Source organism: Vulpes vulpes, chromosome 14 (assembly GCF_048418805.1).
Source record: "Vulpes vulpes isolate BD-2025 chromosome 14, VulVul3, whole genome shotgun sequence".
NCBI lineage: Eukaryota > Metazoa > Chordata > Mammalia > Carnivora > Canidae > Vulpes > Vulpes vulpes.
The window spans coordinates 28541141-28561726 of record NC_132793.1 but is presented as its reverse complement, the minus strand read 5'-3'; the positions used below and the strand labels follow the sequence as shown (position 1 = coordinate 28561726).

The 20586-nt window shown below is 53.6% G+C and overlaps 1 long non-coding RNA gene across 3 annotated transcripts in view; it reads left to right on the top strand.

Annotated features, from left to right (window-relative positions):
- The window catches only part of LOC112930116 (uncharacterized), a 93901-nt gene that overhangs the window by 2231 nt on the left and 71084 nt on the right, over positions 1–20586 (top strand). Inside the window, exon 1 of one of the 3 annotated variants that reach the window (XR_011996950.1) lies at positions 11935–12053. The exons of the other annotated variants lie outside the window; for them this stretch is intronic. This is a non-coding gene — a long non-coding RNA (uncharacterized lncRNA). Of the gene's footprint in view, positions 1–11934; positions 12054–20586 lie in introns of those variants that run through there. 3 annotated transcript variants of the gene reach the window in all.

The window sequence follows — 20586 nt, the reverse complement described above, 5'->3', positions numbered from 1 at the left end:
TAACAACAAGATTTCAATCCCGGATTTCCAGGCTGCAGAGCTTTGCAAAGTGACTCCACCCCCGCCCCCACCCCAGACTCCCTGTCAGTGTCCGGACAGGGTGTTGTGCTAAGACAGGGAGGCAGTGTACACCTGTTGAGAGCATGAAGCAGTCTCCCTGGGTTGCAATCCTGCCAGCCTTCTCTTCTGATTGTACAGACTTGAGGAAACGCCTTACCATGTCTGTGCCCCAGCTTCCCCATCTGCGATTAGGCTAACAGGAGGATCAACCTAAAAAGGCTGGTGCGGGGATCAGATGAATTCATATTTGTACAGTGCTTCAAAAAGTGCCTAGCATGTAATCTGAGTGCTACACAGCATTTGATAAATAAGTAAACTGTTTGGCAACCGTCCTTGGGAGCCCACAGGGTTCTGAGCGGCGTTTGAAGTACAGGGCGATTTTCTTTTCTTGGGGTGTGGGAGGCACCCACACAATGACCCACACAAGGTCCCTGTCCGTAAGGAATTTACATGCTAGTGGGGAGACAGATACGTAGACGAGTAGAAATAATTCATGAACAACAGAAGATTGAGCATAGAGAGTGAGAAGTGAGGGCAGGGCCTGCGTGAGATGCTGGGAGCAGAGTCACCAGATGGGGCAGCAAGATGAGGATTTGGGGACTTGACATTCCAGGTGAAGGAAACAGCGCATATCAAGGCCCTGGGGCCAGCTTGCCCAGAGGGGAATGAGCAAATATGGGGGAAAGCGGTCCAGCCCCATGGCCTTGAAGACCTTGGTAAAAAGCCGGCATGTATTCTGCAGGTAGGAAAATCATTGGAGGGCATTGAGCAGGGAAGCACCATGGTCTGATTTATATGTTTTAAAAGGCCACTCTGGTGGAGGCTAGAGGGTATGCTTGAGAGAGGGGAGCATGGAATCAGGGCACCAGTGAGGAGGTGGTTTTGGGGTCCTCTTCATATCTGAGGTAGGGGGCGGACAGTCTCCATTTCTGCAGGCCACATCTGGCTGAGACCATGAAGGTGAGCCGCTGAGGCTCCTGGGAAAATCCATCACCCGAATCCTTCTGGGGTGCAAGGAGAGGGCAGGAGCTACCGCTGAAGGTCAAGAGACGAGGCGGTCTCCTGGCCTGGGCTTCCAGAAAGCTCTGCCATTCACTGTTCCCCAGCACACACACACACACACACACACACACACAGACCTGCTCAGGATTAGGAAGCTGCGGATTAGGAAGGATAATAATTGAACCACCTGCTATTTATATAGAGCACCTTTGGCAAAGGCAGCCAGCAGGGCTGCCCCACGCAGGGGCCCCTTCCATCCTCCCCTCTGCCCCAGGAGGGGGTCTGGCCTGTTCTCCTGGTCCAGCCACCACAGAAAAATCACCGTGTTCGCTGTCAGGGCTGGAAGGTCAGGGCTGGAAGGTCACCGAGACCAATGGGCAGCTGGGTATGCTGAGGTTGGGTGACAATGTGCCTGAGGTCATGCAGATTATGGCAGATAATTGAGGTGAATCAGCTGCCTCCTCTGAGGAGGCGTCCTGGGTTGCCCTGGATTAAAATCGAACTGCTTTCATACATATACCCTTCATTCTTCATGCACTCAACAATGTTTATGAAGCACCTACTGTGTGCCAGGCACTGTGCTAGACCCTGGGGATAGAGCAGTTGGGAAAAAAAAAAAAAAAAAAAGACAAAAACTCCTGCCTGCAAAGGGCTGAAAGTTGCCAGCAGAGGGAAACAGACAACTCAACATGGAAGATGGGGCGAAGGCTACAGGGGAAAATGAGCAGGGAAGGGGCCCAGGAGAGCCTGTGAGAGGAGATGAGTCAAGGAAGGCTTCCGAGGACATGACATCTGAGGGAAGACTGAGGGATTCGGGAAGCCAAGCCAGACGCTGTCCCTCCTTGCTTTCTCTTCTCTGTCACTCCCTGTGGGCAACCTGTCAGCAATCCCTGGCTCTACCTTCCCGGCATGTCCAGAACCAAACCACTTCTGGGTGCCTTCATCATCTCCCACCTGGGCACCTTCTTGCTGCCTTGGGCCCCTCTTCCCCCATCTCCTCTCTACTCAGCAGCCGGAGGGGCCTTTGGGGAAATCAGGTGGCATCCTTCCCCTGTTGTCCAGGGTGCACTGGAAAGCAGACTGGAACAAGCATGAGGAGGGGCAGGGGGATCAGAGGCTTCGGAGCCAAGACTTTGCCAATTTGGCTTCTGTGGCTCAGGGAAACGTTTTTATGTGTGTGCATGTTATGTGAGCCTCAGTCTCTTTGTCTGTGAAACAGGAATAGTCAGGCCCACACTGACACGAGGGGTCACAGTCATGAAGCGGCCACAGTAGCTGGGGCGGGGGACGGGCCGTGTGTGCACACCAGCTCCCGTGATGCATCATCTCACCGAAGCCCCAGCAACAGCACCATGTTCCCAGAGGCGGAAAGCCACGGGGCCAGGGTCACTGTTCCCGGGCAGGCCGGGACCTGCCGGCAGCCCGCTCTGCCTGGGCTCTGCTCCTGGCTTCCCGGAGCCCCGGGCTGGCGTCAGCAGGCAGGCGGGCCGGCCAGGCTGCCTTTGCACGGGTCCTTTCGGAGACGAGAGCTGCCAACCGCCTAGTTTTCTGGGCGAGAGGAGCCATGTGGAGTTACAGGCCTCAGCTATGGAGCCAGAACAATAAAAATAAAAATAGCCAGGACTCCCAGGCAGCCTGGGCCAGGGAGCCCACTGCCCCAGAGAGGAGCTCCTGGTGAGTGGTGAGCTAGCCTGGCGGGGGGCAGGCGATGGGAGCATCCTCAGCTCCTCCCTCCTCACTGGGGGCTTGCTCTGCTCCCTGACCCCTGCTCCCTGACCTGTGTGCGGGCTCTGGCCGAGGTGCCCCTGCTCACGGGGATGGAGTGACCTGCCGGGGACCCACAGCTGGTGAGTAGCCAAGCCAGTTAGGATTAGAACTCAGTTCTCTAGCTGCTGATCCCAGGACCTCATCTTTAGAACCACATGATGACCACATGATGGTTACAGCCAAGGAAATGGAGGCTCAGAGAGGTGAAGTGACCTGCCGAGTCCACGTGGCTAGAAGGTGACCCCATTATAAAACCAACAACTGGGGGCACCTGGGTGGCTCAGTGGTTGAGCATTGGCCTTCAGCTCAGGGTGTGATCCCGGGGTCCTGGGATCAAGTCCTGCATCGGGGTCCCTGAGGGGAGCCTGCTTCTCCCTCTACCTTCTCTGCCTCTCTCTGGGTGTCTCTCATGAATAAATAACATTTAAAAAGTAAATAAATAAAATAAAATGAAGGCACTGTCAAGTCCCCCTCCTTAGTGTGGTCTGAATATGTCATAAAGAACATGCCTGAAAAGCACGGTAGCTGCTGGACAAATGGGAACTGTTGTTTTCTGGAGAACTGAGTTTGTTGTTGTTTTTTAAGATTTTTAAAAAATTTTATTTATTCATGAGAGACACAGAGAAAGAGTCAGAAACATAGGCAGAGGGAGAAGCAGGCTCCCAGTGGGGAGCCTGATATGGGACCTAGTCCCCGGACCCCAAGATCACAACCTGAGTCGAAGGTAGACACTCAACCACTGAGCCACTCAGGTGCCCCAGTGCCTTCATTTTACAGACAGAAAGGTGCCTTACTGAAGTCTCTGCTCCCAGGTCACCTCCCCAGGCTCCCCCCCCGCCCCCCCCGTTAAAAGAGTCACCTCTTCAAACCCCAAAGTGCTCTACCCCCTTCCTAACTTTGTCTTCCTAGCACGCAGCATGACCTGCCAGGGGTGGGGGTCTTTATGGGATTTTGCATCTCCTTGACCAGCCACAAGTCAGCCCGACCCAGGGGCCCAATGCCTGGCCCTGGAGGCATATCCTGTGGCTCAGATGCCAGTGCTACTCAGATTGGCTATGGGGCAAACTACCTTGCCCCTCTGGGCCTCACTTGCCCAGACTGGAGATTAATAGAAACATACCTCAAACGTCTCTTGCAAGGGATGAGTTCATATAGGAAAAGATCTTGCTGATTGCTGTTGTTTTCAACCCATCCTGCAGCCCCAGGGCCTTCAACAGTAGAGAGTAGGTTGTCAGTAAATATGTACCCAGTTAAAAAAGATGCCAGGGTAAGAAATCAGCAGAGCCTAGATTTGAAGGGTCTCTCTGAGGCTGTGCTTTAAAGTACCCCACTTCTAATCACCTCTCCACAGCACCCCACCTTTCAACCAGAGCTGCACAGGAATCAGAGCTGTGGTTCTCCTACTGAGCAGGCATCATCATCACCTGGAGGGGTTGTTAGTGGATCCCGGGGCTCCACCCTCTGATTAACTGATTCAGTGGGTCTTAGGTAAGGCCTGAGAACTTGCATTTCTAACAAGGCCCCGGGCGCTGCTGCTGCTGCTGTTGCTGCGGTCTGATCCAGGGACCACCAGATAGAGTGACAGGAATGTTTCAGAGCTCAGTCCCAGCATTCCCACTGGTGGGTCTGTCTAGCCCTCTGTTTACTGTTCTCCCTACCCAGGGGAGAACAGAGGGGGCAATGGTGTGGCTCAGAGATTGTAGCCAGTGCCCCGGAGCTGAGGGGCTGTGACAGATCACCAAGCCAGGGCCTGGAGGAGCCATGCTGTAATTAGTGCTTTCCAGGGGAAGTCAGCATCTAAGTGTCTTGGCAGGCAAGCAGGCAGGCGGCTCGCCTGCGCTCCTTAGGGGTGGGACCAGGCTGTCAGGCCCTAAACACTGTTCTCAGGCTCTGGGGCTCTGGCTCCGCCAGGAGCTGAGCCCAGCTGTGTGGAGCCAAGCCTCCCCCAACACCTCTGGGTGGGGGTGCTCTGCAGGGTGGTGATGCAAGGGCTGGCGTCAGGACAGAGAGCTGATTGCTTTGGCGCCTACCGGGAAACCCGAGTTCAAGTGCGGACTCTGCCCGGTGGTGATATAATACAGCTACAGAGTAGATCCCCAGGCTTGAAGGACTCCAGCAGATTCTCTCATGCCCCTCACTCCAACTCACAACTCCACAATTCTTATCCCCATTTCACAGATGAGAAAGCTGAGGCATAGGGAGGTTCAGGGTAAGCTTGTGAGCTGCAGCATTAGACTCTGAATCCAGGAGTTCCTATCCTCCAGCCCCTGCTCCCAACTTCTGCACATTCTGAGTTCTGCTTTGCTGGGAGCCCGGGGCCCAATGGTGCTGCTGTCTTGGGGTCTCCCTTGGCACTGGAGGGCTGGCTTCCTGATTCCCAGACCCCTCTGTGGCACCCAGACTGGGCCTGTTGGCTGGCTGGAGGCACACGAGCAACTGACCTGTGAATGAAATAATGAATGGACAGATGAGTCTAACTCTTCCCAGTGGTGATGGGACAGTATAGCTCAGAGGCTGGGATGTGCGTTCAACTCCAGGCTCTGGACGGCGCTAGCTGTGTGATCTTGGGTGCTTCCCAGCCTCAGTGTCCTTATCTGATAACAGGTTGAGGGCAGGCTTAATAGATAAAAAGGGCAAGGGTGTGTATGTGTGAGAGAGAATGCGACTGTGCTGGGGAGGAACAGCTGCCGAGAACCCTGTTTGGTGCCTGCTTCTGCCTTGACTTCTCCATCTCAGCTCTGTTCCTGTGCTTGCTCAGGTGTCCTCACTTTTTCTTCCTCCCTACTCACTGTCCTGCCCGATGATCCTCTGGATCTACTTTTCAAAGAGACTCCGAATCTGACCACTTCTTACTGCCTGTGTCACCCTCTGGCCCCACCACCTCCAGCTCTCACCTGGATTAGAGCAGTTACCACCTCACTGGGTTCCTGCTTGCTCTCCAGCCTCCCCATCCTATCCCGCCTTGGGTCTAAACCTCCCAGTAGCCTTTCCTGTTGCCTCTTGCAGTAAAACCTAGGACTCAGTGTGGCCCACAAAGCCCTGCCTGACCTCACCCACTACCCCTTCTCTTGCCCTGGCTCACTCTACTCCAGCGATAGTCATCTCCTCTGCATTCCTTGAATATGCCAAGCAATTGCCCACCTCATGGCCTTTGTACTTGCTCCCTGGACCCAGGGCCCCCTCTCCCCAGCTGGCTACCTGGCTTGCTCCATCTCTTCCTTTGGGTCTCTACCTAAATGTCCCCTCCTCAGAGAAGCCCATCCCAACCACTCTGTCTAAAAGTGTCCCATCATTTCTTACCCCACTTTCTTTTTCTTGATTGCATATAAATATTATATACTTCTTGGTGGCTCTGACCTTCCCCCTTTCAAATTTGAGCTCCATGCAGGGTCCTTATGTCTGTTCTCCTGTGCCTGGAACTGTGCTTACACAGAGCAGGGCCTCAGTAAATAACATAGACGGAGTAAAAGAGGGGGATCAGTGGCCAGCAGCTCTGTCCAAGAGGCACCAGTTGTTCTACTGGGGGACATGGGCTCCTCTGCCCCGACAGCCCTGCTTGGGCTGGGATTCCTCGAGGAACAGATGTCCTCATTGAAGTTGGGTTTCCTTCCCAGGCAGGCAGGCCAGGAGTCCAGTTGGCTTCATTCCTATTCCCGAGAGGAAGTATCTGTCCCTGGGCAGGAACTGGCCTGGCTCTCAGGGAAAACCAAAGTAACATACACCACTTTCTCCGCTCAGCTTCTGTGGCCTTGGGGACAGCAGGTGGCCACACCAGCCTCCACACTGCTGCTGCCTCCAGAGCAAGGAGGAAGGCGGGATGGGAGGTCCCCTCCAGAGCCCGTTAAGTCATGGGAGCCTGGCAGCTGCTTGCCCTGTAGCTCCTCGGCTCCCATCTTGCCTGGCCAGAGTTGACTCCTCTCATGCCTCTTCATTTGTGCAGTTGAGCAAACTGAGGTTCCATGAGGGGCAGAGACCATTTGAGTGACATGGCATTGGCGGCAAACAAGGTGATGAACCAGACCCTTTGGTACCAAATCCCTTATGTGCCCTCCTTATCCACAACCCACCCTCCTCCCTCTCCTACTCCCAAGTGCCTGGAGCACTGGGTGGTCTCGTGCCTGAAATACACCACTGGAGTTTCCTCTCTCTGTGAGTGTCATGCCCTGTCCAGCCAAGAAAGTAGTAATTGACCCCCTGGAGCAGAGGAGACTGAGGCAAAGAGAGGGAAACAGGCCAAATTAGGCCATATTAGCCTGAGTCTGTGCCTCCGGGCTTTTCTCTCCCCAGCTTCCAGCAAATAATTGGGTGTAGTCAGTAGGTACTGCTGGGATTTGGGCAGAAGTGCGGCCCATAGTTAAGACTCTCTGACTTCTGGTCAAAGTCTCAAATGGAAGAAATTACTGGAGAGAATCAGGAGCAGCTGGATTAGAGGAAGAACATGGTGGAGCAGCCAGGGCTTCCAGACTGGGCGGGACCTGTGTGAGTGGGGACCCGGGGACATGGCCTTGGGGGTAAGCATCAAGGGGTGGCTACAGGAAGCCAGCCCTGAGTTGCAAGGCCTCTGACCTCACTATAGACCCCAGGGCCGCGCAGTGCTGCTGAGCCTGTGGGGCTCCTTGAGTGGGACGATGGTTTGGCCATCCTTGGGTCACAGATATGTACTGAGCACCTGCTGCGGCCCTGGGCCAGGGGGATGCTGGGGGACTCGGTGGGGCGGGGACATTCCCTTTGGAGGGAGGGTGTGTAGATGAATGCATGGCTGATATGCACCGTTCTTGCTCAGGGAATGGGGTTTTGCTCAGGGAATGCAGTTTCCAGAAGGAAGTGAGAGGGAGAACCACATTCCAATATTAGCAAAAGGAGTAGCCTTTTGGCTTAATTTAGAGCAAGATGGGAGCTGAGGAGCTATAGGGCAAGCAGTGTAGACAGATTCCTGGGAGCCACCTCAGATTTTTGGGGACTCTCTAAGCCTCTGGAACTGAGCCAACTCCTCAGAGGAGGGAACCCCCAGAATGATCAAGGTTGGGCTTGCTTGCCTTCATCCCAGTGGGATGGGATCACAGACCAGATGAATTGAATGTAATCCAGACTTTAACCTTATTAAATGTAGATTCTAACTCAGCCGGGTCAGGCTGGGGCCTGAGACTCTGCCCTGTAGAACCAACTCCAAGATGAGGCTCAAGCTTGCTGGTCTTTGAGTAGCAAAGTATGTGTCTCGCCCACCGTACTGGGTGGCCTGAGAATCCTATCTGCTGCTTAGTTGCAGGCCCAAATCCTTCGGGGTGTCATTTGAGGCTCTTGACAATTTTTATAGCCTCTTCCTCCCAGCCTGAGGGTCTCAAACTTGCCACCATTTGTACAAGAACCAAATGGATCTTTCCCCGACCCCATGCAAACCCCACCCCTTCACTGCTTGATGCCAAAGCTTCAGTGGGAAGCAGTAGGCTTCAGAGCCAGTCAGCTTGGGTCTGGATTCCAGCCTTGCCAGCTACAGGTGGCGTGACTTTGGGTAAGAGACTTTGCTTCTCTGTGCTTCAGTTTCTCATCTGTAAAGAGGGGAAAAAAAAATGATAGCCTCTTTACAGGGCTATTCTGAAGATTCAAAGAAATAATATATATCAAAAGTCTGGCACACAGGAGGCACTCAATAAATGTTCTATCACTTTCCCACCAGTTCTACCTGTCGTTTCAGGTAGTGATCTGTGTGTTTTCATCTCATTATTTCAAGTTTTTCTATTTTTGTGTCTGTGTGTCTGTATGTTCTATGAAGTATATAATGTGTCATCCAAAGAGGTATAAACATTTATAAATAAACATACATTGAGGATGTATGTTTAAAATGTTTTTACTGAAAAATAAAATAAAATAAGATAAAATAAAATGTTTTTGCTAATAGGGAATATGATAAAAATGTTGAAGATCACTGTTTTGAAACCCAGTAGAATTGATAGAAACAGAGAATATTAGAGCTGGATGGATTTTGAAGGCCTTCAGTCCTGCTCCCCCAACCCAGCACTCTTTCTCCCATCTGATGCACAAACCTCTCTGTTACACTAGATTGCCTCTAGCAACGGGGAACTCATTACCTTTCTGGGCAATCCATTTTGTTCAGCTGTAGGAATGATTTCCTGAACTCAATGCCTGCGTGTGTTTCAGCTGTTTCTGAGCTGTGCTCCACTGTGTCACAGCTCCGGGATCTCTCTCCCAAGGGCCAAAAGCCAGGCTGTGTGCACAGTAGGCCTGCAGCTATGTCCCATGAATGAGTGGGAATGGCAGAGGGATGAGGGGGGATTGAAAGGATGACTCTCTTGCCAATTCTCCTTTGGCGGGTTCACTAACAACTTAGTGCTGTATGTATGATATGTATCTAAGTAATGTGTATCTTTGGGTTTGTCTAAAAGTGTTTGTGCATATATGTGCATACTATTGTGTTTCTCTGTGTGGCTCTGTCTCTATAGATGAGTGTGTGTTGCACAGCAAATATCCATGTGTGCTACTCATGTCTTTCTCTTGGTCTTAATATATGTATGTGTTGGGGGGGTGTCACTGTAGAGTTGTGTGTCTGCCTCTATTTGTTTGTCTTGTTTGCATGTGTGTGAGTGCCATGCTGTCTGCAGATGCCCTGTGTGATGTGCAAGCTCCTCTGTGTCTTTGTGTGTCTGTGTGTCTGGGGCCTGTGTGTGTGTGTGTGTGTGTGTGTGTGTGTGTGTATCTGCATGAGTGTGTCTCCTCTCCCCTACTTAGCCTTATTGGGGAGCCAGGAGTGACTCCCCTGCAGCCTGGTCGCCCTCTGACTGGCAGGCAGCAAGAGCTCCACACCCCCCTCTCCTGCTCCTCGGCTGTGCTAATCACTGGGTTATATGCAGATGGCAAATGTGTGGCTGCCAGCCTTGGAGGAGGGAATGTGGAGGGGGGTGTGCAGATGAGCAGACACCAAGGAGGGAGAAGACAATTTAAAGGCAGAAAGGGGAAAACAAGCCTGCTTGCCTTTGGAGTTAAGGGTGTAGGGTTCTCTCCAGAGGCATGAATTTTATTAAGAGAATGTGATGTCTATGATATTTTCCTTCTGATCAAGCTAGAGTCTTAGAATCACAGGATTCTAGAATTCTAGAATTGTAGATCTAGAGGATTCTAGAATCTCAGCCTCATGCAACTCTAGACTCTTAGAACGGTGTTCCAGGACTCTAATCCTCCTGGGATCTTAGGATGTTCAAACACAAATCTTCTCTTTCTCCCTGTTCTCTTGCTTTTCTTTGAATAGAATCATGGCCAAGGAATGACCTTGAAATTTCATCCTGTCTACCCCCCTGACTCTGGGCCGGGCAGTGGAGAGAGTCTGGCCCACTCAGCTGGGACATTCTTGGGGATGTTGTACTGGAATCTTCCCTTGGCAAGGACTTGTCTCCCGAATGGTCTGGGCTCTCATATTACCCCCGCCACCTTCTGTGAGCACTGCCTTCCTCTCAAAGACAAAGGCGCCTATGTTCCCAGGGTATGTTTTCAGCCATTCAGGAGCTGGCGTAACAGCCTGCAGGTATGAGGAAAGCCAGGGCAGGGCGGGGCTCCTCTGAGCTCCTCTGCTGTGGAGGCTCAGTAACCCAGCTTGGGGTGGAGTGGGTGGCTAATCAGGCGGAGATACTCCCCAGGATGCCCAATGGGGTCTCTCCTTCCCCTTATGGCTTCTCAGGATGGCAGCTTAAAAGGCTAGTCCTATGGCAGGGATCCTGGGAGCCATGGACTGTCTCTGAGGGAGGTCACTCCACTGTACTTTGACCTCCTCCAGGACTCACCCAAACTTCTGAGCATGGCAGCTTTTCAGGCCCGGACTGCTCGCTAGCCAGCCCATTTCTCCCTCCACACGTGTCCAGCCACACTGAACTCCCTACTCACCTTGAATCTATTTAACTTCTTCATGCCTCCAAATCTGTGTGGGCTTGTTCCTTTCTGCCTCTTCGTCATGATGTAAAACTCTTATCCATCCATGGAATGCAAGGTCTCACTCAACCTTAAGTGCCATGAAAGACTTTGACTTATTTCATACTTTATTTCCCAGAATCTACAACAGTGTTTGACACGCCATAGGCACTCAATCAATGTTTGTTGAATGACTAACCGATTGAATGTATCCTTCAGTTTTTCCCCTCTGAAACCTCTATTCCCTATCCCTTTATAGGTGTCTCCCGGGGCCCACACCTCCCCTAGGATTACCTGTGGCCCAGAACTTCTGCCTTAGGTCATGAATCTTTGCTTTCTTTGTCTGTCTTCTCTACCAGACCAGGAACCCCTTGAAGTTAGACCAGTGCTCGATCAATCTTTCTACATATAGCGTCCAGTTCAGAGCCTGACACCCAGCAGTGCCCAGTCAATGCAGAGCAGTTGCCAGCAGCCCAGCTTGGTAACTTGAAATCCCCCATTGGTCCCAACTGTGAGCACTGGTCCAAGCTGTTGGCAACATCTGCTCCAAAGTCTCATTCGCAATTATATGTTCCCAGGCTCTTGCCACTTAATATTTAATAACCAGGCGGCTGGCCTTCTCTGGCAGCCACTTAAACCCCTGATTGCCTCTTGTCTGAACTTGGCCCTGAGTGAGGCAGGGACCACACTGGGGTTAACTATGAGGCCTGTATCCTGAGTCTGGGGCCAGCACTGGGCCAGAGCCTTGGGGACAGGAGGAAGGAATGCAGGTCGGTGTGAGGCTCCCGAATGACCTTCCCAGGGAGGCAGCCTTTGCATTTACTCCAGCTGGCCCCACCTCTCCTCCCCACCACAGAAGGAAGGCTGTGCCGGCTCCATGCCCCCCCACTCCCACCCGTAAGCCAGGGAGCAGGATAGAGGAAAAATGTCAATGGGACCTTCCCTGACTCACATCCGAACTGGGTGAGGAGGAAGAAAGGGGCATTCCGCCTGGGCTGAGTCCCAGCAGGAAAGGTGGGTCTATCCTATGTGGCTTGGCCCCCAGGAGTTAGGGCCGGCCCATCGGGTTGGGGGTGGGGAGGCCGTGGTGCCTCTGCGCGGGGGCGGGAGTTGGCAGCTCTGCCGGCCTCTCCTGGTGCAGGGCTGGGGAGTCCTTCCAAGTGGGCTGTGCAAGGAGGTGAGGCAGGGCTACAGTGATCTGCCCCTCCGGATGCCCGAGCTGCTGCCCTGTACTGGGACACGCTGCAGGCTGCACAGGCCCGCCTCTGCTGGACTGCTAGGGAAAAGGGTGCGGAGGAGTCACGGGAAGGGTAAGTGCAAAGGCTCTGAGGTGGGACTCCTGGCACTGCTGAAGCCTCAGGGTCAGGAAACTGTCTTTGGGACAATGTTCATCAGTGGATTCTGGAGGAAGATGCCATTGGAATTCAAGCCTGGGAAATCGTAGACTTTTCAGATCCCAGAGGGGATTTTACAGCATCGGGAGACTTGGTTTCTGGGTCTTGCTCTGCCCCTGACAAGCTCAGTGACCGTGGGTGGGTCCCTGCCCAAGGCTCATGCTGTCCTTGCACACACTGGACGCTTCCAGTGTGGAGAGTCCTCCATTCTTCCCTCAGAGGTCATCTGGCCCAAACCAGGGAACTGAGACCCGAAATGCCACCCTGCATAATATGCAGGGCTGGTCCTGGAAGAAGGTTGGGCAAGACACTCTGCTCTTTAATGAGCAGTATTTATTGAGCACGTCTATGTGCAAGGTGCCTTGCTAAATCAACCCTTGACTGGTGAAGACTCTCATGTAGTGCCCTGTCACCCTCATCCTCTCTCTTCCTCTCATCCCCTCACCCACTCATAGGGTCTGTTGACAGCACCTTTAAACCCCAGTTCTAGTCCATTTGCCTCTTTCTACCCTGGCCTATACTCCCGAACCCAAACAGCACCTGTCCTCCCCCAGACGCTGTGCCAGCCCTCTCCAGGGTCTCCTGCTCCCACCCTGGCCCCTGCAATCCTTCCCCAACCAGCAGCCAGGAGGCCTTTGAATGATCTAAATTGGGTCATGTCCCTGCCCTGCTTTTGAACCTCCAGGGCTGCTGTGGTGCTTAGAATCAAACCTCAATCCTGTAGCTGACACTGCCCTCTATACAGGTCTCTCCATCCTCTCAGGTTGTATCATTTTTGCTGCTCACTTGGCCAGATTCAACCCAAGGCCTCCGTGCTTGCTGTTCCCTCTTCCAGAGACCCTCCTGGAACTGCTGCCACCGTGATATCAGGGACACGCTTCTTGATTTTGCTCCCCAGCTTGGTCTCCTACCGCCTGAGGTTGGAGGCTGAGGGTCTAGGATGAAGCCCAGCTTTGCTCAAGCCCCTCCACCCAGACACCACCCCTGGCAGCTCCTGGAAGCCCTTCCCCCACACTGGTTGTTGGGCAGTGATCTTAGCCCCCCTGCCCCTGCTGTGGGTTTCCAGCACCTTTCCTCTCTGCTGCAGACATTTCTATACAAATTAATGGAATAACAAGCTATTTCTCCATTATCTGATGCAAATACCTTTTTGTTGTTCCTGCCATCTCTCTGTGATCTGGCCCATGGGCCTCCTGTTGCAGGCTCCAGCCAAGGCCAGGACAGGGTACTCCCCCTGCCTCCACCATAGTCCCTGCAATGCTAGGGCCCAGGAAGTCACCAGTCCTCTTCCAGCCACAGTGTGCAGATCTTTTTGCTTGTTCAGTCTTCACACGGTAGCATACAATTCTGGCACCCATTGTGCAGACTTGGAGATGGAAGTCTGTGTATGCTCAAATGAGGGGGTCCAGTGAGGTCTGGACATGCACTCCAGGGCCTGACCCCCTCCCCCACCCCTCCTTCAGGGCTTTATCCTCATGACCCCTTTAGACCATTTCTCTATCAATTACATATTAGCATCTCCATTTACAGGTGGAGATGAGGGTGGTGACTGGCTCACAGCCATACTGGTGGGGAGTGGGACTCCGTGCCCTTGCCAGGGTGCCCAGGAGGATGGATGTTTGAATATGAGGGTGTAGTGGAGTAGGGGGACTCCCAAAGCTTGCCCCCTTGGAAACTTCCATCCTGTGACCCCACACCACCAAGCATATCTGGCTTAGTTCCCATTTAGTGCCTCAAGCATGTCCAGAGCAACTGGAAGGTATCCTGGGGTCACTGGCAAACTCTGGGGTCACCCAGAGAGATAAGATACCTCTCTACCAAATGACTGTGTGTTTCTGAGAAGACAGCAGCACAAACAGCAGCCCCCCCATCCCTGGCTGAGAATATGGGGAGGGAAGAAGAAGGTGTGAGGCTCTATAGAGGTTGTGATGCTCTGCAGGGGAGAGGTCTGCTCAAGGTAGGACTTCCAGGGTGGGCAAAGGTTGAGAGGTTAGGAGTTGAGGGGTGTCCCAAAAGAGCGTCCTCCCCCCGCTTCTCCTCTTAGTGGGTCACCTAAGCCACCTCAGACTGAAGGTTTGCCCCTACAATGACTGCCAAGTATCTCTGACTCTTCCCGGATGTCCCTCTTGGATGCCCCATTAGCCCTAGGAAAGAACTTGCCAGCTGCCCACCCACCCACCCTTAGGCCATGGTTCTTGCATCTGGCCTCCACAAGCATGGGTCAGACTTTCTGCAAGTCAGGACAGTTCTCCACCTCTCAGTGGCGGTCCCAGGACTCCAAGGTCTTTCCAAGCTGCCAAGTGCTCCTCCAGCCCCACGGGGCTGTCACATGACATTCCTCTGACTCTGCCTCCAGGTGATTGTGCAAGAGCACTATCTTGCCACATCTGCCCGGTAAACTCTTACTTATCTGTCAGGGCCCAGCTCTCAAGGACCTCCTTTAGGAGGCTTTCCAAAACAAGCTCCCCATCCCAGGTTAAGGGTTCCAGCCTATGCAGCTCCCTCCCTTAGTGAGTGTCTCCATGAAGCTTACAACCTTCCTTTCCCATTAGACTGTGGGATCCAGGAGAGAGTTGGCTGGTAGCTGTGGGCAGGCAGAGACAGACCCTGATCACAGCATAGCACTAGGAAGGCAGGCTCTGGAGCCTCCATCTGAGGGGTCTTGAGTTCAATTCCTGCCTCTATCAGGAAGGACAGAGCTGCACAACCTTGTACAGTGAAACTTAAGCTCCCTGTCCTCCACTTTCTCATCTGTAAAATGGACAAAATATTCCTTCTTCTCTGCGGCTGTTTTGAATATGGGATAAGTGTGAGGGTGCTTAGAAGAGGGCCTAGCACATAGTAAATGCTCAATAAATACTGGTTCTCATTGTCACCTCCAGATCCCATACAAGTGGCACTTTGAAAGGTCTATTCACCTAACAAATAAAAAACTTGTTCTGTCAGGTCAGAATTATCTTTAAGCCACTGTTTCTCAAACTCAGATGAGCATCAGAATCAGTTAGGGTGGTGTGAAAAAGACAGATTAGTCAGCCCCAGCAGGTCCTAGGTGGACCTGGGAACAAGCTTTTTAACAAGAACCTTGTATCCCATTTTTTAAAAAAGATTTATTTATTTAATAGAGTGAGTGTGTGTGCAAGAGGGGGGAGGGGCAGAAGGAGAGGGAGACAAGGAGGCTCCCCGCTGATCAGGGGGTCCAATGCGGGGCTCCATCCCAGGACCCTGAGATCATGACCTGAGCTGAAAGGAAGGTGCTTAACCAACCGAGCCCCTCGGGCGCCCCTCCCTGTATCCCATTCTGATGCAGGTGGTCCAAGACCAGTCTCAGACCCACTGCTCTGGCAGGGATGGAAGTGTGTGTGTGTGTGTGTGTGTGTGTGTGTGTGTGTGATAAAAAAGGGCTTTGCCAGGGAAGTATGACTCCAGTGACCAGCTTCTCCTACTGTCATCCACTACCCCAGCCGGGAAGGTTTGGGGATGTAGCAGAGCAGAGCAGTCAAGGCCCTGCCTCTGGAGACAGGAAGCCCGGGGTTTCAATCCTGACTCCCCTCTTCCAGGCAGGCGGCTTTTCCTCCGTGTCCCTTCCCCTCCCTGAGACGTGGAGTTTCCAGAGGCTTCCACCTCCCTGCCGGGAGGGTTGGATGAGTCTTTCAGAGACACCCCTGAGAGCAAGACACAGTGAGCACTCAGCAGGCAAGGGTGGCTGCTACCTTCGCCCTGCAGCCGTTTGTCTTCTGAGGCCGGCTCTCCCTGAGTGTTTTATTTTCTGGTGATGGATTCCAGCTCATGTTCGGGGCCTGCACCGGCATACAAATGCCAAGAGCAGAGGCGGCCCCAGGATCTGTCCTCGCCTGCTCTCTGCCAAGCACCAGGCTGTGAGTTTCCAGCAGGCCCGGAAGTCCCAGGGCCTCTTCTGAGGCCGGGACCACCATGCCCCATGGTGGCCGGAAGCAGCCTGACTGCCGGTCCCTTTGAGAGTGGTGTCCCTTTGAGAGAGTGACGGCTGGGAGGTCTTCGGGGACTCGGGAGCTGCTGGGACAATCGGTCGCTGTTTGGGGGAGTGAGGTTGGCAAGGCCTCGCCCCTCGGCACTGAGCCCCTGCCAGCCCCTGCCGAGCCCTGCCAAGCCTGGGCCTGGTTTCCCACTGCTGGGCGCCTCCAGGGCTCTTGAGGAGGGGGCACAGGGGGACTCACTGCCTTAGCTCTGGTGCAAGAGGCCCAAGCAGGTTTGCAGGGCAGCAGACATGCTCTGCCGGGGCCTTGTCATCTGCCAGGCTGAGGGCGGATTGCTTAGAGCCAGCCCCACGCAGGCACCTCACTGGGCCGCACAGGCCTCAGGGATGTGGAAGGTCCATGCACTTGGGTGGTCCTTGTCACGTGCCTTGGTTGGAGAAACAACTGTGGACAAAACAGGCTCTGGCCCTTGTGCAGCCTGGAGAAAAATAAGGGAAAAAAAGAAGGAGCACAAGGGGACAGAAATTCATGGTGTGGGGCTTTTTCTTTTAATTGAAGTCTAGCTGATACATGAAGTTACACGAGTTTCAGCCGTACAACATAGCAATTCGACAAGTCTCTGTGTTCCCGTGTGCTCACCGCGAGCGTAGCTGCTGTCTGTCTGGAATCTGACTGGCCTGGGTTGTATCCTACTTGTACCCACTAGTCAATGGGCTTTTCTGGGCCTTAGCTTGATTATCTGTGTACTGGGGCTAATTCCCCATACATTAGAGACTGGCAAGAGGTGGGTAGGGTCAGGATATGATGGTGATAAGAAAACCTCAGCCCCCCCACCCCTCCAGGCGGCTAAAGCTGTGGTCCTTACACCTCAGAGCAGCCATCCCTGAGATGTGTTCAGGAGGAAGCATCCCTATGCAGGGATGCTAGTCTGTGGGCCTGGTGGGCTTCAACAGACTTCCCCAGGGGGTTCTGGTACAGGGAGCTGCAGGACCACCCCAGGGGCGAGGTTGCTGTTAAACCTTGTGCAAATGAGAGACCTCAGTGGCCCCCCTCTGGTCCCCTCCCAGGGCTCTGTCTGCTTTTCCTCTGTGGCATCCATCACGCTCATAATTACTTGTGTAGCATCTGTCTGCTTCTCTGGGCTGGTTCTCATTCTCCACTGGCCATGTTCATGGCTGGGTCCCCAGTACCGAGCAGCCTGCCTCGGGCATAATAACTGTTTGTTGGGAAAACAAACAAACAGACGCCTGGCTGGCTGAATGAATGCATGGAAGCTCTTTGGAGCAGCAGGACTCAGTGTTCCCCCCAGGACTGGGTTCTAACACAGGCTCTGCAGCCATATCCTTTTTGTGTGATCTTGGGCAAGTCACAGTGTCCTCTGAAGAATTTGGTTCACGAGGAAGGGTGGGTTCAGAGGATCTTGGAGGATTCTGGACAGACATATGGGAACAATTCCAGGGAGAGGGAGCATGATAGCACACAGCTTATTCAGCGGGCAGCCAGATGTCCGGGGGCAGGAACCAGTGGTCCTCCTGCCCTGTGCCGTGTGTGGGAATGTGCTGCGTGCGCTGGTGTGATGTATATCTTGGTGTGTATGAGTGTGCAAGGAAGCGAAGGCCCAGAGAGAGGTAAAGCCCTCACTCACCCTGATGCCCCTCGGGGGTGGGGGGCAAGCAGCTCCCATCCTTTCTCAGGTTGGGACCAGGTTGAGGGGGCTATGCTGTGCAGCAGGAGGACAAGGCAGGCCTCTTTGGGGAGCGGTTGGAGCTGTGAAGACCAGGCTGATGAGCCCCCACATGGGCCTGGAGGCACCAGGAGCCCAGGGAGCCCAAGGAGCCCAGGGAAGCTTTGAGGGAGAAAATGCACCATCAGATAAGTTCCTTGGCTGCTGATGCTGCCGAGGTAGCCGCAGGGCACTGGGCATTGCAGATGGAGTCATCACCCAGACCTCAGGCTCACTTCTTCCTTCTGGAGGAATCACAACGGAGTGTTTCTTAAATTGGGGCTGGGGTGGGAGGGAGGGAGTGCTGTTTGTGCAGTTTAGGTCAGTGGCTGTGTGTGTGTGTGTGTGTGTGTGTGTGTGTGTGTGTGTGTGTTCCTTCGGGGGTGACTCTGAGTGGACCCCCGTGCCTCTACAAGAGGGAATTCTATCATGGAAATCGTTTGGTGGCCCCCGGGTGGCACAGGGTCGCACAGCAAGCTGGCACTAGAATATTTTGAGCTTGCAGTAATGAAAGCAAACGGCAATTTGGCGTGTCTTCAGGCTTGAAAGCCGCAGCCCTGCGTTCAGTCACTGGCGGCCGTGATTACCCACCGCTAATGGGGGCTGCAATCCCGGGCCAGGGGGGAGGGAGAGAGGGCTCAGAGAGGTTAAGTGACTTGCCCAGCGTCACAGGGCGCCCAGCTGATAATGAGAGGGCAAGGTCCTAGGCGAGAGTTTGGCCTCTGCCCCTCCCCCAAGGCCAGGCCGCTCCCCAGAATGGATCATCTCTTCGAGCGTTCCTAAGCGCTGGTTTCCATAGCAGCAGGGCCATTCCTGCACAATGGATCCCCCATCTTCCCTGGGCTTTGCTGCTGTGGGGGCTGCAGGGGCGGGAGAGGCTCGGGGTGGTGGGGGGGACAGCTGGTGTGAGGCAGAGAGGATTCCAGAGAGGATTCCGATGGTCACGGGGCTCCCGCTCTTACAGAAGGGCCACTCTTATTTTTTCAGTTCTTCCCTTTCGGCTCCCCGGTTGGGTTCACTTCTAGGCAAAGGGTGTGGAGAGAAGAGAGAGAAATATGAAAACACCAGACAGAGAATGGGAAAGATAGACACAAAAGAAATCACACAGAAGGCAAGACAGAGGAAAATGGAGAAGCATGTGCCGCTTGGCAGACAAATCATTTCATCTTTACTACCTTGGGAAGTGGGTTCTGTTTACTCCCATTTTACAGATGATGAAACTGAGTGCAAATGTAGGGCTTCTCAGAGTGTAGCCCCAGAGCCAGCCTGTCTCACCCAGGCAGTGGTGGGGAGGGTGCTGGGTAAAACACAGGTTCTCTAACTTTGCCCTGGACCCATGCCATCAGATTCTCTGGAGTGGGGCCAGGAATCTGCCCTTAGGAATTCCCGAGGAGAATTTTCCAGAGTAAAGTTTGAGAGTGTCCACTGCTGGGATGGCTGCACTTCACTCTGCCTAACCTTAGGCAGCAGGGAAATACAGAGCCAGGATTTAGGACCCAGGAGGACACAAGAAAGAAAGGAAAGGGACAAAGAGAAGCTTTTCAAAGCAAGACAGATATGCCTCTGAAGAAGAGGCAGAGAGGGAAATAGGTAGAAAGAGACTGGGGGGAAAGTCCATAGAACTTTAGGGAAGGCGCCATCTGCTAGGATTGGAGCGAGTTCTGTTGACCATAGACCATCTTCCCTCTGAACACAGTCCCTCACTCAAGTCTTAGGATGAGATAGGTCCTGTTGCTCTCATTTTCTAAATAATGAAACACAAAGAGCAGAGCCAGGCTTGAGCCCCAGCGCGCCCCGGCTTTGGAAGAGGTGCTGGCTCTCATAAGCAGGCCAGCCGCCTCTTAAACAGAACTCTTAGGGAGAGAGGGTCAGCTAGGTGGAGAGCCAACAGAGCTCACCCCTATCCCCAGAGAGGACCCCAACAACAGCCCCAGTGAGGCCAGGAGTCCCAGAGGACTGGGCCACTGGCTGGTGGCCTATCTGCTTTCCCTCCCTGACTAGGCAAACACAGAAGAGGCTCGGACCTGGACCCAGATCTTGGCCCTACCACTTGCTACCCATGTGGCCCTGGGCAAGCTTCTTTGCCTTTCTGTGCCTCAGTTCCTTTACTCACAAATTGGGGATACTAATGAGATGCAGCTCAAAGGGTTGTCGTGAGGCCCCATCTGACATAGACATGAGCAGTGCCTAGAGCAGAACCTGTGCTAGTGAGTGTTCCGTAACAGAGAGCTGTCAGGAAGTACTGGGAAGCACAGGGGTCACATAGAAGGTCCTCACAGACGGTGTGTTTCTTGGGGCTCTCTGGCCAGAACTGGGGCAAGGGATGGGGAGAGGCTCCTAGGAAGTCCTGCTCTTCTCTGAGTGCAGGGCAAACATACCAAACACAGAATCACTGGTGGAGCAGAAACAATCACCCTACTCATCCCAACACCTGCTGCTACAGGCCCCCCAGGCCCAGCGAGCCTCAGTGGGTCTTACTGGGGAGCTCTCAGCCCCTGACTCATGAGAGCTCACACCCCAATCTGCTCTGCCCAGAGACTGCAGTGGCTCTGATGGGCACCACTGTGTCCACTAGGCCTCTTTGCCAGATATCCTCTGGGCACCTTAGTGAGGCACCCAGGTGAGGCATGGGAGCCCTAAGGATTCCCCCTTCACCGTACTGGGAGGAATGAGTAGTTCAATTTTACAGATGAGGAGACAGAGGCTCAGAGCAGTAGAGTGACTCACCCCAGGCCACAAGGTAAATGGTACAGCTGGGACCCACCTGTAGCTG